This window comes from Lygodium microphyllum, chromosome 25 (assembly GCF_053477565.2).
Source record: "Lygodium microphyllum isolate KBCC chromosome 25, Lygodium_microphyllum_v1.1.10, whole genome shotgun sequence".
NCBI lineage: Eukaryota > Viridiplantae > Streptophyta > Polypodiopsida > Schizaeales > Lygodiaceae > Lygodium > Lygodium microphyllum.
Genome location: NC_141159.1, coordinates 68,699,330 through 68,715,325, shown reverse-complemented (window position 1 = coordinate 68,715,325; position 15,996 = coordinate 68,699,330). Strand labels below are relative to the sequence as shown.

General features: G+C 39.3%; 1 non-coding gene across 1 annotated transcript; it reads left to right on the top strand.

Moving 5' to 3' along the window:
- The first annotated feature begins 15,237 nt into the window (after window positions 1–15,237).
- On the top strand, window positions 15,238–15,309 carry TRNAC-GCA (transfer RNA cysteine (anticodon GCA)). Its single transcript has one exon. It is a non-coding gene; the product is annotated as a tRNA-Cys (tRNA).
- The last annotated feature ends 687 nt before the right edge of the window (window positions 15,310–15,996 follow it).

Genomic DNA, 15,996 nt, shown 5'->3' with positions numbered 1-15,996 from the left:
AACCATGATGTTGTTTTCCATGAGGAGAAAATGCATAAGCAACTTGACCAGTAGTTGAGGTATATCAGGTGATATTTCAAGAGGAGCCTCTTACTTTTGGTGAGAGAGAGAGAGAGAGAGAGAGAGAGAGAGAGAGAGAGAGAGAGGAGTTACCTCAAGAGGTTGCGAGTGAGAGAGTTTTCTCAATTCTCCCCTATCTCAGTCTTCAACTAAGCCATCTTCTCTTACTCTCTCCTAACTCAAATTCATTCCTTCTTCTTTATCTCTTGAATCCACTTGAACGATGGCTCCAAAGTGACGAGGTGGAAGGACCATGGGAACCACCCCCAAAACTGGTCAACGAATCGGTATTGCTAGAGATACAGGAGTGCCCGAGGTTGCTGGAGTTGCCACTACCAACAATGGAACATCGGGTGTGGCGAACACAAGTGCAGGCAAAGATGAAATTCCCAATGTTATCTTGCAAAACCAGGTTATCTCACCTATTAGGTTATTATTTTGTCACATGAAATAATTACATAAAATATTAGCTTCTATATTTGACACTTATATAAATTGATAGTTTCATCTAGAAAGCATACTAGTATATGCATAAACAATTAATCGCTATGATTTGTAGTTAGATTAAGTGAGATTCTAAATCATGGAATCATGATGGAAAGAGTTACAAGAGGTTATTGCACATATCACTTTATGTGCACTCGAGTTTAGTAAAATAACTCGATATGATTATTGTCAAACACGACAAGGTTAGGTGTCGCTTAAAAGGTGAAATTCTATTTAAAGGATCTGTAAGCCATCTCATTAAGTTATTGGCATAACATATTTCTTTAAGGAATTTCACTTATATTGGGTAAGATAGCCCAAACGGAAAATTCATGCCTTGCTTAGTATGTGGTAAAAGATATACTCAACACTTCTTTATGGGGAGGAGAATCCTCATTAAATGTAAGGTTGCCTTAGGATAAGGTCTACCTTGGCTATGGAAGCTGTGAATTACACGATGGTGTGATTGTCATTGCATCATTTGATATACATTTGAAAGGATTGTTTTTGTTTGCTAGAATCTAGATCTCCGATTGAAAATATTAACAAACAGGATAAAAGGAAGGATCGTGCTAGGCTACCCCCAAGCTAGTCATCATGAGACCCTACTCCAAGGGGGTCATGGTTATCGCTTTGTGAGGCTTAGACCGACTCTGTTAGCAAAAGGTCTATCAATAGGGATAGTCTCGGGCAATAGGAAATGTGGGTGCTAGGGGCAGCTCTAGCTATAAATCATGCATTGTTTCTAGAATCTGACGAGCCCCTTCGTGACCCAGGATGGGATCCTGGAATCCTAAATACTAGTTACATGGGTGGAATCTTAGTGGGAAGAATACCCTCGTGGAATTCTATGTATCTTCTGCAAGGTTGGAAAGATGGAAATTGTAATAAGCTTCCAATATAATAAAGAAGTTTGTTTTATTCAAGGATTGTTTGAACTGTATGCATGTCTGTGAGATAAATTATGTGAAGGAACATGTGATTTAACAGACTAATTAAGGAAGCTAGTTGTATATGTTCCAATAAATGTATTGTAGGTAATTTAAAAAACTAAAGATGATTCTGTCCATCAAAGGAAAGCGGGTGGGTGCGATGCTCGGTGGGCCGACCAATGGTAGGGTAGTCCCAGTTAGCTGGAACCTTTTCTAAATCGGCAATAGACATAGGAAGATGATAAATTGACCAACTAGTCATTAGGTAGAACCAACTTGCATTGTTTTAGAGGGTCGGAATGGGATTTTGCCTTATGGTCATGAGGGTTGACATACTGCATTCCCCTTCGTCTCCCATTCTCTTTGAACCAAGTACAATGGCAAGTCCACTTCAAATCGAGTAATCCTGTAGAAGTGGGAACTCGAAACTACTGAAGCTAGCTAGCTGTTAGGAGTCTCGTCTTATTTTAGGAACCCAAAAATTCAAGTCAATCCTCTTGGGGGCCAAAACTCTCATGTTGCGAAGTAGACTTAGTAGGGCCTTAGTGATAAACCCCATGATGTTCCAAGGGAGCGTTGAGTGGCATAACTTTTGGAAAACCTACTGATTGACTACTAAAAGATGTGCCGTGGATTGAGACTAGCGGACACCTCACAGTTGGCATTAGAGTGCACATTAGTATAGAATACGACATAAGCTTAAGAAATAATTTGAGTATCGAACTCTAATATTAATGCTATATAAATTTCGTAAAAGTTGGGATTTCTTGAAAATTTTCTAGAATTTTGCACCCACAATAATCGTATGAAGCCCAAGAGAAAATGAGTCTTTGAAGCAAGTCAAACCTCCAAAATTTGACGAGAAAGGCAAGAATGTGGAAGCCGATGCAGAAATTTGGATCGAATCCATGGAAGATTATTTTACTGTTGCTGGAGCTGTCCCAGCCAACCAAGCCATAATAGCTAAACTAAAATTAATTGGCGAAGCTCTCAACTCTGGTGAAAGTAGTGGTGCCAAGATCAAGGTGTCCCTAAAAATACCATTACTTGGGATTTGCTAAAAGAAGTTGTAAGAGGAAGATATTTACCTCCAGCTTATCGCACCAAAAAGATGAATGAGTTCTTTAAGCAAATGGGACTGACCCTGAAAGCATATTACTCCAAGTTTGTTCTCTTCTTAAATATGCATCCCCATGGATACTATTCGACAAGTGTACGAAATATGCAATGAGCTAAATTATCCTTTGAATACTCATTTGGAATCAATATGCCCAATAGACCGCCAGGATGCTTTGATTTGAGTTGCTCCTATTGTGCAAGAAGTACAATCAAAGCCTAACAATAATAAGTTCTGGAGCTACAATAACCAGAACAAAGGAGGATTCAAAGGTCAAGCAAAAAGAACCCCAGGCCAATTTTACCAAGGTCAAAAGAAAAAGGAAAAATGTAATGCAATTGGAAATTTTGTTCCTACCTAGGAAAACAAGGATGGCATTAAGTGCTTTCATTGCAATGAGCTAGGACATTTCAAGAGAGATTGTCCAAAGCTTGGTGGAAACCATCGCCAAGGCCAATTTTGAGGTCAAGGTAGAGCTACCCAAGGCCATGGTCAAGTACCTATGGCAAGAGAAAGAATGTCAATTATCACCCTAAAAGAGACTAATAGGGAGGAAGACCCTACTATGGAAGAAGATATTGAAATAGCAACTATTCATGCTGCATTCCACAGGAAATGTCTAAATCGTCAATATTCGGTAATATAGACACCACCTAGTCATCAAGGTAAATCATTTAAAGTTTTAATTGGCTGTGGAAGTACACACTCATTTATTTCACCCTAGTGTGCTAAGAAGTTAGGAATAGATATAATAAATACATCAAAACTTCTTGTGAAATTAGCAAATGGAAAGGAAGTACTTTCTACACAGCAAACTGCCAAGGTAGAGTTTAACCTAGGAGAAAAACTTTTAAGTATGATGTTCAGAATAATGAACTTAGAATCTTATGAATGTTTACTAGGAATGGATTGGCTGATTCCCAATGATGCTCATATCCATTGTGGAAAATGTCGTCACATTTCACAATTTGAATAGTGAAATAGCAACTACACAAGGTGAAACAGGGAAACCTAAAGTTCACTTAGCAAAAGCTTCTCAAATTGTGAAAGGCTTGAAGAAAGGATTACATGTTTACTTGATCAAGCTTAACAAGATAAATCAAGATGGTTAGATAGAAGAAAAACCATCTTAGTTAAAAGAGTACACCGATATATTTCCTAAAGAGCTAACTGAGTTACCTCCAAAAAGAGAAGTTGATCATGAGATCTCAAACTTGTTCCAAGAGCTGCTCCAGTGGCAAAGAGATCTTACAAAATGTCTATTTATGAAGCCATCGAACTAAAAGAGTAACTCAAATGACTACTAGAATAAGGGTATATTCTGCCAAGTAGTTCACCATGGAGAGCCCCAATATTATTCTAAAAGAAGAAAGATGAAACTCTTCGTCTTTGTATCGACTACCGAGGGCTAAACTAGGTAATAGTAAAGAATAAGTACCCGATCCTGAGGATAGACAAGCTTCTCGATTGTCTACAAGGAGCAAGGATCTTTTCTAAGATCGATCTTCAATCAATATATTACCAAATCAGAGTCAAGAATGAAGATATTCCTAAAACTACCTTCAACACAAGATACGGTCATTTCGAATTCATTGTGATGTCATTTGGATTGACAAATGCTCCAGCTACCTTCAACACGTTAATGCAAGACATTTTCAGACATCATCTCAATGATTTTGTTCTTGTATTCTTTGATGACGTCCTAACATATTCGAAGGAGGAAGAAGATCATGAACCACATCTTTGCATTGTGCTGGAGACTATGAGAGTACACAAACTATATGCCAAGAAGAAGTGTGCCTTCTTCAAAAGGTAGATTGAGTACTTGGGATTCATAGTGTCTGCTGAAGATATATCAGTAGATCCTACCAAGGTAAAAAATGTTCAAGATTGGCCACGCCCAACCACTATCAAGGAAGTGATAAGTTTTCAAGGTTTGACAGGATGGTATAGGATATTCATTAGAAACTATGCCCAAATTGTAGCACCTCTTACATATCTACTCAAAAAGCAATTTGCCACTATGTAGATGCCATTGAACGGTCTAGCTTTGAGCAACTAAAGCATAGTTTGATAACTACTCCTATCTTAAGGCTACCTAGCTTAAGCAAGGAATTTGAAGTTGTCATAGATGCTAGCTTTCTTGCATTGGGATACGTACTAATGCAGGAAGGTCATCCTATAGCTTACTCTTCGAGAAGGTTGAAAGCCCATGAAAAGAGATATGCTACTCACGACCTAGAGTTGTTAGTTGTGATTCGTGCTCTCAAATTATGGAGACATTACATGCTTGCTAAGAAGTTTTCCTTAGTCACAAATTATAAAAGTCTTAAGTGGATTTTTACTCAACCTGATCTTAATATGAGGCAACGACTGTGAATTGAAATTCTGTAGGAGTATGACTTTGAAATTAAGTTCTCAGACCTGGTAAAGAAAATGTAGTAGTAGATTCCCTTAGCTGTAAAGCCTTCCTTAATGCTCTTATCACTGAAGAACCATCTAGGACAGAAACTCTAACTACAATGTTATCAATGCCAACTAATACTATCATCAAGTTGACTAAGGATGAAGCAAATAAGCACCTAGACTATCAACAATTGTCTTGGGAAGTTGAAAATAAGAAACAAGATCCCAAACTCAAGACTAAGTATCAACAAGAATTCTCTATAGATGAAGATGAAGGACTTGTTTATTTTAGAATGAGACTATGCATTCCTTTAAGTCAAACTATCAAGAGAAGGATACTTTGTGAAGCACATGATTCTCCTTTTTTAGGACACCTAGGATATACAAAAACTCTTAATGTTGTCAGGAAAAGCTACTACTGGCAAAAACTCAAGGGCGATGTACTTAAGTATGTCACTGAATGTCTAAATTGCTGAAGGGTAAAATATAAACATGTCAAGTTACCTTGGAAACTCTAGCCACCTGACATTCCCCAGATGAAATGGGAATTTATTAGTATGGACTTTGTAGTTGGGTTACCCTCTGAACAAGGAGGATATAACTCAATAAAAGCAATAGAAGACATGCTAACAAAGGTCACTCATCTTATTCCAATAAAAACCAATTACAAAGCTTCAAATATTGTAAGAATTTTTGTAAAAGAGATTTTTAGGTTACATGGGTTATCTAAAAGGATCATTAGTGATCGTGATTCTCTTTTCACATCACATTTCTGGAAGAGTTTGTTTGAAGCCATTGGAATCCAACTTTGTTTCAGTACTTCTTATCATCCACAAACTGAGGGCAAACAAAACAAGTTAATCAAGTAATTGAGGATATTTTGCACACATATTGTAGCAAGGAACCTAAGAGGTGGATTCAACATCTAGCCTTAGTGGAATTTGCTTATAATGCCTCCTATCATTGAAGTATTCAAATGACTCTATTTCAAGCACTATATGGTCAAGATTGCTGTATGCCACTAAAATTTTCCGATCCCACGCTAAGGGTAGAAGCTTCAAGAAAAATGTTAGAAGAAATGGATGATCAAATCAAGATTATTAGACAAGATATTCAAGCTGCCAAGGACCAACCAAAGGCGTATGTTGATCTAAAAAGGCAAGAAAGAATCTTCAAAGATGGAGACATGGTCTTCATTGTCCATCCAAAGAAGAGTTCTTTATCTTTAGGAGAATTTAAGAAGTTAAGTCCAAGATATTGTGGACCCTATAAGGTTCTCAAGTGCTTAGGACCAAGCACTTACAAGATACAACTTCCTGAGAATATAAAAATCCACAACGTATTTCAAGCATGCATAGCTAATACGAACCATATCCTTGATGATAAACAAGTTGTAATACCTAACCAAGGAGTCCTTGAGCTACAACCTAACAGAGTAATTGATGTAAGGGAAATAAAATTGAGGAGTAAAACCCTTAGAGAATACCATGTCCAGTGGAAGAATTATCCTAAAGAAGATGCTACATGGATAGATGAGAATGCTCTTCATCAACAATACCCATGGTTTCTCTCGAGATGAGGACATCTCGATTTCTTTAAGGGGAGAAGGATGTAATGCTTCCATGCAATTTAAAGTTAATTGGTTAGTTTGAAAATTAGTTAGTCAATTAATAAGTTAGTAAGGTTACTTACTAAAGTAAAAACTAACTAATGTTAATAACTAACAATTTTTATTTAATTATTAAAAAAAACGAGAGTCATAACCCGACATTTTTTCCGAATTAACAAGGATTGTAGCCACTCATCACAAAAGTTACAACGTGAACGAGAGTTATAAGCCATATAAGTCATTAGTGTCAATGTATATAGTATTGATGGTCCAAAAATATTAGATTTTGGACAAGATTATCATATTTTTTATATTATGGATATTATTTATTGTAAATATCCTAAAAATATATGGAAATATCTAGAAAACAGGATGTCATGTGTAAGAAAAGCAAGTGGCTTTTTCGGCCAGTTGGGATGTAATATTAGGCACTTTATCTTTATGGGTGAAGTGTTAAGTTTTTAGGCTAATTGCATGTCCACTTCCTTCAAAATCAAAGACAGGACACACACACACACACACACACACACACGTGTGCATACACACATGCATGCATGTGTGTGCACACACATGTGAATGCTTGTATTTATACATACACCTACACACATGCGTGTGCATCTACATCTATGAATTAGACAATGCAATGAGTTTTCTATTGGAGTATAACTTTTCATGAGATAGAGGCTTGCTTTGGATAAAGTGTAGGGTCCTTTACAAGCCTTTTGAGGGAATTGGATGGTGCGTGCGCCCCCCCCCCCTCCCCCCCCCACACACACACACACACATAGAGAGAGAGAGAGAGAGAGAGAGAGAGAGAGAGAGAGAGAGAGAGAGAGAGAGAGAGAGAGAGAGAGAGAGAGAGAGAGAGAGAGAGAGGACCATCTTGCCACCCTCTTGGATAGCTAAACATTTGATAAAGTTCTAGGGTCATAGTTTTTCTAGGAGGGAAGCAATTTAGGACTCTCCACCAAGTCTATAAAAGTTAGTTTTCTACAAAGACATGTTGAGGGTTTCCCATGATGGATAGCATCAAGGGGTGCAAGGTTTTTATGAGCTAGGTGTCAAGATTGTGGGAGAGAAGGAAGGAGTCTCGCTTGAAGCTTTCTTGCTTGCACAATGGGGGAAGACACACAAGGGTGGAGACTGAAAACAGTTTTCCTCTTCTTAGTTGTGTAAGCCAAAAGAACTCAAGTACAAAGAAATAGAAGAACCCTCTATATGGGTCTCAAACCAACTCAACTAACTAAGGTGGCATACTAACTGAGCCACGAACTAGAATAGATAAGGATAGCTATCATGTAGCTATTATTCATGGGCGGTGTACCAACCGCGTCTGCAACGGACAAGTCGGTGACATAAATACACAACGGTCACCCTGGCGTATCACGAGTGGAGCTCGATATCTCAACACTCCCCCTCGAGCTCAATCCCAATTCCTGCACACCAAGCAGGTCTCTGAACTTGCGCAGCTTCTCTGCGCCCAATGCCTTCGTGAATATGTCAGCTACCTGATCCTCTGTGCTGACATAAACTAGATCAATAAGACCTAGTAAAACCCTCTCTCGCACATAGTGATAATGCACCTCAATGTGCTTTGTTCTAGCATGATAGACTGGGTTATTTGCCAAGTGTATACTACTCATGTTGTCAAAATAAATGACAACTGGCCCATCTATAGACTGATGCATATCATAAAGTAGCTTATGCAACCAAGCTACCTCACATGCAGCCATTGCTGCACCCCTGTACTCAGCCTCTGTGCTCGACAAGGCAACTGTAGGCTGTTTCTTGCTGCTCCAAGTGACTGCAGCACTCCCAAAAGAGAACACATATCCACTGGTAGATCGTCTATCAGAAATACTACCAGCCCAATCAGCATTAGTGTATCCATGCAACTGTATCTGAACCCCAGTCTCATAAAATAGTCCATACTGCAATGTGGACTTCACATACCTAAGTATGCGTCTAGCCGCATCCAAATGTGGTTTCCTTGGAGCCTGCATAAACTGACTTACCAATCCAACAGCATAGCTCAAATCTGGCCTGGTAATAGTCATATAAATCAAGCTTCCTACTATGCGTCTGTACATAGTAGGGTCTTCCAGAAGCTCACCTACATCTGTGCTCAGCTTCACATTCTGCTCCAAAGGAACTGAAATAGGCTTACAGCCTGTCATCCCATATTTGGACAGCATGTCCAATCCATACTGCCTTTGCAAGAGCTGTATCCCACTTGGTGATCTAATCACCTCAATGCCCAAGAAATAGCGCAGCTCTCCCAAATCCTTCATCTCAAACTTCTGCTTCAATAGCATTTTCACATGAAGGATATCTTCATCACTGTCACCTGTCATAATCAAATCATCAACATAAATGACAAGTAGCATAATACCTTTCTCTGTTTTTCTCACATAAAGTGAGAAATCTGCCTTGGAAATCTGAAAGCCAATAGTGACAAGATACTGTCCTATCTTGTCAGACCATGCTCTAGGTGCTTGCTTCAAGCCATACAAAGCTTTCTTCAACCTGCAAACAAACTCAGGATGAACAGCATGCACATAACCTGGTGGCTGCTCCATATAGACCTCTTCTTGCAAATCACCATGCAAGAAGGCATTCTTTACATCCATCTGATGTAAAGACCATCCCTTTGATGCAGCCATAGCAATGACTGCTCTTACGGTTGCCATCCTTGCAACCGGACTGAATGTTTCTTCATAGTCAATGCCATATGTTTGTGCATACCCCTTGACTACTAATCTTGCCTTGTATCTATTCACAGAACCATCAGCATTGTGCTTCACCTTATAAACCCACTTACATCAAATTGCATTCTTACCTTTAGGCAAAGGTACCAATTCCCATGTAGCATTTGCTTCCAAGGCATCCATTTCTTCATCCATGGCTTTCTCCCATTTTTCTTTTCCCATGGCTTGCTCAAAAGAAGTGGGTTCTGGTTCCTGTATCACCTTGACCATATATGCATAGTGAATGGCTGTAAATCCATCATATTTCAGCCTATCCACAGGATACCTAACTCTGGTAGACCTGCGCAAAGTGGGTTCACTCCCAGGTGCCCTCAAAACATCCCTGGTCTTCCTTACTCCAGGTGTAACAATAGAGGGAATACCCAACTCATCATCAATGCTCTGTTCTGAGCCACTGGATTCACCATCCACATAAGAGTGACCTGCATTCACATCAAACATGGGCTGATCAACCTTCTCTTTTCCTTTTCGTGATACCTGCATACCACTATCTGCATTGCTTTGAGAAGATTCTCCTGATCTCAATCTGCCTGTCCATGGCGAAGAATGTGAACCACTGCTAGAGGACACTCCAGGTCCACTAATATTTTGTGACTGCTGCTGTGAATTCTGTGCAGCATTACCATTTTGTGCATCTACATCATCAATCACATTTACTGGTTTATACCAGCTACTCATCTCATCAAAAACAACATCTCTGCTCACTGTAAACTTACGAGTAGAAGGGTTATAGCATCTATACCCTTTTTGCTGCAGAGAGTAACCAATAAAGATGCACTTCTCAACTTTTGGATCCAACTTGGATCTCAGCTCATCTGGCACATGTACATAGGCAATGCAACCAAAAATTTTCAAATGAGAAATATCTGGTTTCCTACCAGTATACCTCTCCTCTGGAGTCATTCCATGTATTGCTGCAGTGGGAGTCCTGTTCATTATGTAGACTGCTGTAGCAACTGCTTCAGCCCAATAAAAATCTGGCAGGTCTTTTTCATTGAGCATGGCACGAGACACCTCTCCAATATGTCTGTTTTTTCTTTCTGCAATTCCATTTTGCTGTGGGGTATGACTGCATGAATATTGCTGCTTTATGCCATGCTCCTGCAGGAACCTTGCAAACTCATTTGAGAGGTACTCTCCCCCTCCATCTGACCTTAGGCATTTTACTTGCAGGCCTGTTTCTTTTTCAACCATAGCTTTAAGAGTTTTGAAATGCCCAAAAACTTCACTTTTCTTTTTCATAAAATACACCCAAACTTTTCTGCTATAGTCATCAATAAAACTGACAAAATAATGACAGCCTCCAAGAGATGCAGCTTTAGTAGTCCACACATCAGAGTGGATTAATTCCAATGGCTTCTTACTCTCTTGAACATGTCTAGGAAATGGTTTCCTTGCCTGTTTTCCAAATTGACAGGCTTCACATACCTTATGCATTTCTGCAACCTTGAACTTAGGCAATCCTGCAACAATGTTTTGGGCCTGCATTGATTTAAGTCGCTGTATATTAACATGACCAATGCGTTTATGCCAGATATCAATATGTGCAACTACACCGGTCCCATGTGCAAACATTGCTGCACTCAATTCAGACATGTCTGCATCCAATGTAAACATTCTGCCCTTCTTCTTTCCTTTTGCTATCAAGCGACCTTTATTTTTCATATCCTCAACAAAGCATCCATGAGGATTAAATCTGACCTGCAAGCCCTGCTCAACCATTTGACCAACAGAAACCAGATTCTTGGTGATATTCGGGACATGAAATACATCAGACAGGTATTTCTTTTTCCCATCCTGCATAGACAAGGGAATTTTTCCAATCTGCACAATAGGATGTGCAGTATCATCACCAGTCTCAACAAATCCTGGTTTTTCCATTTTCCTTGCATCCTCCATCCATTCTGCATGACCTGTCATGTGGTTTGATGCACCTGAGTCAACATACCATACATCATTGCTTTCTTCTGCACTTGTCATAGAATTGTTCATGTGCTGCACCATGAACAAATGCTCATTTCTGTCATCACCCTGTCTGCTAGAAGATGCATAATTCCCTTGTTGCAGTTTTCCATTCATGATGTCATTCTGCTTTTTATAGCAGTCTTTAGCCATATGACCCATTTTACCACAGTAGTAGCATTCAACATTACTGTTTGCATTTTGGCCTCTTTGCCATCCACCACGACCTCTTTGGCTCCCCCTGCCTCTAGAGTTACCACGTCCTCCTCCATAGGACTGGTTTTCCTGAGTTTGCTGCATATTCTGATTTCTACTGCGGCCTCCAAATCGGCCTCCTCTACCTCTGCCTCTACCTCTTCCAGCATTTGAGTAGAAGACAGCTTCTTTTGAAGTTCCTCTTGAAGAAGATGCACACCATTTCTCTGTTCCTCAGAAATTAGAAGAGCAATCAACTCCTCAAAATCAGGAAATCTTTCACGAACTGAAATGGATGTCCGAAACTGTGCATAATCCTTTCCTAGACCATTCAAGGTCACAGAAACTAAATCATCATCTTCCACTGGCGACCCAATGGAAGCAAGTGCATCTGCAATCTTCTTCACCTTCATGTGGTAGTCGTTGATGCTTATATTTTCTCTTTGCACATTGTGCAACTCTTGCTTGAGCTGCATTTTCCTGGCTTGCGTATTTGTGCTATACATTTTTGACAAAGTATCCCATGCCTCCTTTGGCGTACTTGCATCCTGAATATGCACAATCATAGAGTCTGAAATGCTGATAGACAGCCAGTACATAACTTTCCTGGCTCTCTCATGCCATGTTTTAAATGCTTGCATTTGTTGTTGATTGGGAACATCAGGAAGAACTGGTTCTTCTTCATTTCCTGCAACAAATTCCCAATATCCTTTTCCCATAAGGAAATTCGTCATTCTAAACTTCCATGCTTGGAAGTTGTTCTTGTCAAGCTTTTCAGTGACAATCTGTGAAAGAGAATTAGACGCCATTACAGAATACTGCAAGAAATTCTGTCACTGCAAAAAACACAGCTTCACCCTCACAAGGGCAAATCTGCAAAACTGGCGAAAGTGGTATTTGACCACACAGTCACTTCCTAGTGACGATTTTGCATAAACAGGAACCACAGATGATTCTGAAACTCCCAATGTCTCTGCGCACAAGCATACGATGCAATTTCTACAGTAACTTTTCACCGACCTGTAGAACAGTGGCTGCACAGCATAGAACTGAGCCTTTTCCTGAGTGCGTGCAGAAAACTTCCGTCTGCAAAACAGGCCCCGAAATGGCCTCAAATCAGAAAAACAAGGTCGCCAAGGGCTAAAGCCCTTATCCCGCAGCATATACTGCCCTCTTGCTTCACCGCGAAGGGCGTCTCAACCTGAGACAATGCACTCCTGCAATTTCCGGCTGTGCTACCTGCAGAGATCTGCTCCCAAAACAGAAAATGAAAGCAACACTGCTCCTCTTACCAGACCACCGCGAGCTTGGCTTGCTTTCTTGAGCTCCTTACCACGAACAAGGCTCTGATACCATGTCAAGATTGTGGGAGAGAAGGAAGGAGTCTCGCTTGAAGCTTTCTTGCTTGCACAATGGGGGAAGACACACAAGGGTGGAGACTGAAAATAGTTTTCCTCTTCTTAGTTGTGTAAGCCAAAAGAACTCAAGTACAAAGAAATAGAAGAACCCTCTATATGGGTCTCAAACCAACTCAACTAACTAAGGTGGCATACTAACTGAGCCACGAACTAGAATAGATAAGGATAGCTATCATGTAGCTATTATTCATGGGCGGTGTACCAACCGCGTCTGCAACTGACAAGTCGGTGACATAAATACACAACGGTCACCCTGGCGTATCACGAGTGGAGCTCGATATCTCAACACTAGGGATATATTGGCTAAGTCCCAAGGCCTTTATAGGCTAGGGATATTTTGGGAAATACAAAAACTAGAGTTTTAGGGTTTGCCTTGGTTTGGGTAGCACTCCGATCATAACTTCATGTGGTTTCCATATTCACATATATATTAAGTACTTAGTACTTGATTGAATTTCAATAAGGATAAAATAGATTTTTATTTTCTTGAACTTTGGGTAATAGAGCGTGTCATAAGTTGCAAGAGCCTATTGGATAAGAATTTAGAGAGCAACCTACAAAATGTATAGCAATAATAATATAATGCATACTTGTATTCACCTTTGCTTGCTTTTAATGCAACATTTTATGCCTATAATGCATATAAATGCACATCTTAGCCAATGCGTTCTTTTCGGGTGAAATTTCAAAATTTTGGCTATAAACTTAGTCCAAAATACTTGGTATGATTCATGCAAAAAATCACCCTTTCTGATGACTAGGTATGACTATAAGGTAAGTTTTAAAGCGTATTTTATTCGTGAAAGTCGCCCACATTGCAATGGAAAGAGGGATAGTAAATGTGCAACTTGTTGGCTTTATATATTTTTTGCTGATAAAACATTTTTTTCAAATGTCATTTAACATCAAATAAGTATGTGAGTACATGTATATGTATATGTATATGTCTTGTGTGTATGTACAGATGTCTTAGCGCACTTGACAAGTTTAGACAGTAAATGGACTTTGCTTAGTAAATATTTGAGTATATTTTCTAGTAAGGGTCCACAAGCACATTAATCTTAGTTGATAAAATATGTGTAACCTAGGAATATTACTAACTTCTTCAAAGTTATGATCAAGTATTTGGTTGACAACCCTTGCACATGGGCATGATGTATACAGACTCTCTGTCATGCTTAATGCATATGCTCATACATCAATGAATTTACCTTGAGGTTATGGTCTCTATAGTAGATCAATATGCATATATATAGTGGTAGTATGGGCAATAAATCTAATTTTTGAGCACTATCTTGTAATTTGCAACATGTCCACTCCATGAAATAATGTAGTAGTAGTAGTATAGGCTTCATGGATGGACAAGGATATAAACTCTCTCTCTCTCTCTCTCTCTCTCTCTCTCTCTCTCTCTCTCTCTCTCTCTCTCTCTCTCTCTCTCTCTCTCTCTCTCTCTCAAGGCATGCCAAACTTTTAGTTCCCCCTCTAATGTTCTCCTTGAAATATGAGAACTTGCAATCCATGCTCATTGAAATGAAAGCATATGTAAAGAAATGCATGGATAAGTATGATATATGCATCTTGCACCAGATACTTTCTATCGAGATTTCTCATAGCTCTAGTTAGATGTACCAAGTGAGCATTAGTAGTCATACCAAGAGAGGATTAGTAGTTGTAATTTTTTATAAAAACACACTTCCTATGCCTAATATGTGTTTTCAAGTCTCCACTAACCTAGAAAAGAAACACCAAGTTAAAGGGAGATTTTTCTCATAAGATTGGCATACAAAGGTATATTTTTCCAAAGGAAAATGTGAAAGCTTGATTGACTGTAAACTTCTAGGTGGTAAACTCCTACAGGGATGAAAGGGCACCTTGCTTGTAAAGAGTGTTCCATGTTGTTCCTACTAGAATTCCTCAAGGGGACTCATAATTGATGCTTTTGAGATGATTGGCATTACACAAGTTTATATCCAAGTGGCTCTCCACGTTCTCTTTTCAAGCTAGCGTAATAAATAAAACCATGCACAAGACATTCATTGGCAAATCCCAAGGATTAGTGCTTATAGCACTATAGTAAAGGGTGGATAAATGGCTCAATTGTAACAAGCTCAAGAGAGAAGAAACCAGTTGCCCTTGTTTTTAGAGGGAGCAAACCAGGAATGTAGCAATAAGTTTTTAAGGTTGCAAAGTCGAGTTGGACCGTTATGTAACCAGCGAGATGTCATTCTGGGGAGCTAAGAATTTTTGACATTTAAAACAGTTTGCTCGATGACGTCATGTGGGGTGTATAGCTCAGTGGTAGAGCAATCGGCTGCAGTCCGATAGGTCACCGGTTCAAGCCCGGTTGCGCCCTTGAAGCTTCTTAATTATCTGTTATCGTGCTTTTCTGGAGACTTCCTTTATTGGTTGTGGCCGTCCGTCTAACCAATAATTTTGTGAAACTGCACAACGAATGAAGAATGAAGAGCTATATATCAACGATAAGTCAAGGTTAAAGACCATGGAAAAGCTCAAGCTCTCTTTGTCATAGTCACTCTACATCACACAAGAGACCTTCCATTTCACTTTTGGTTAATTAAGGCAATTTGTCATTTTTTATTCATTCTTGAAATTTTTGAAAATTAAGGAGCAAGCACGTTTATGCGATGGACTTTAGACCAACAAGGAGTAGGATGAGGAATTGGATAAGATAAGACAACCCTTGGGCATGACAAGATGTGCAGAAACATCATATGGTTCAATCTCAAAACTTGTGCAATATAAGTTGTTAGACAACACAACCCTATAATCCAGCTCATTGTTAGCTACCAATTTGCTAAGTGACTTAGGCTAAGCCCTAGAAACATAAAGTAATCAACTTGGAAACTATACATCGAGAGGCTATCATTACATCTCTATAGAACAATTCAAGCAAGTGTATGAGGCTAACAACCTTACACCAAGGGAGAGATAGGTACTAGCTTTTAAGTTGTGTCTAGGAGAAAAGAGATGGAGTTAGTTTAGAAGTCTTGAAGCATCAAAGAGCTTAGCTTCTCCACTC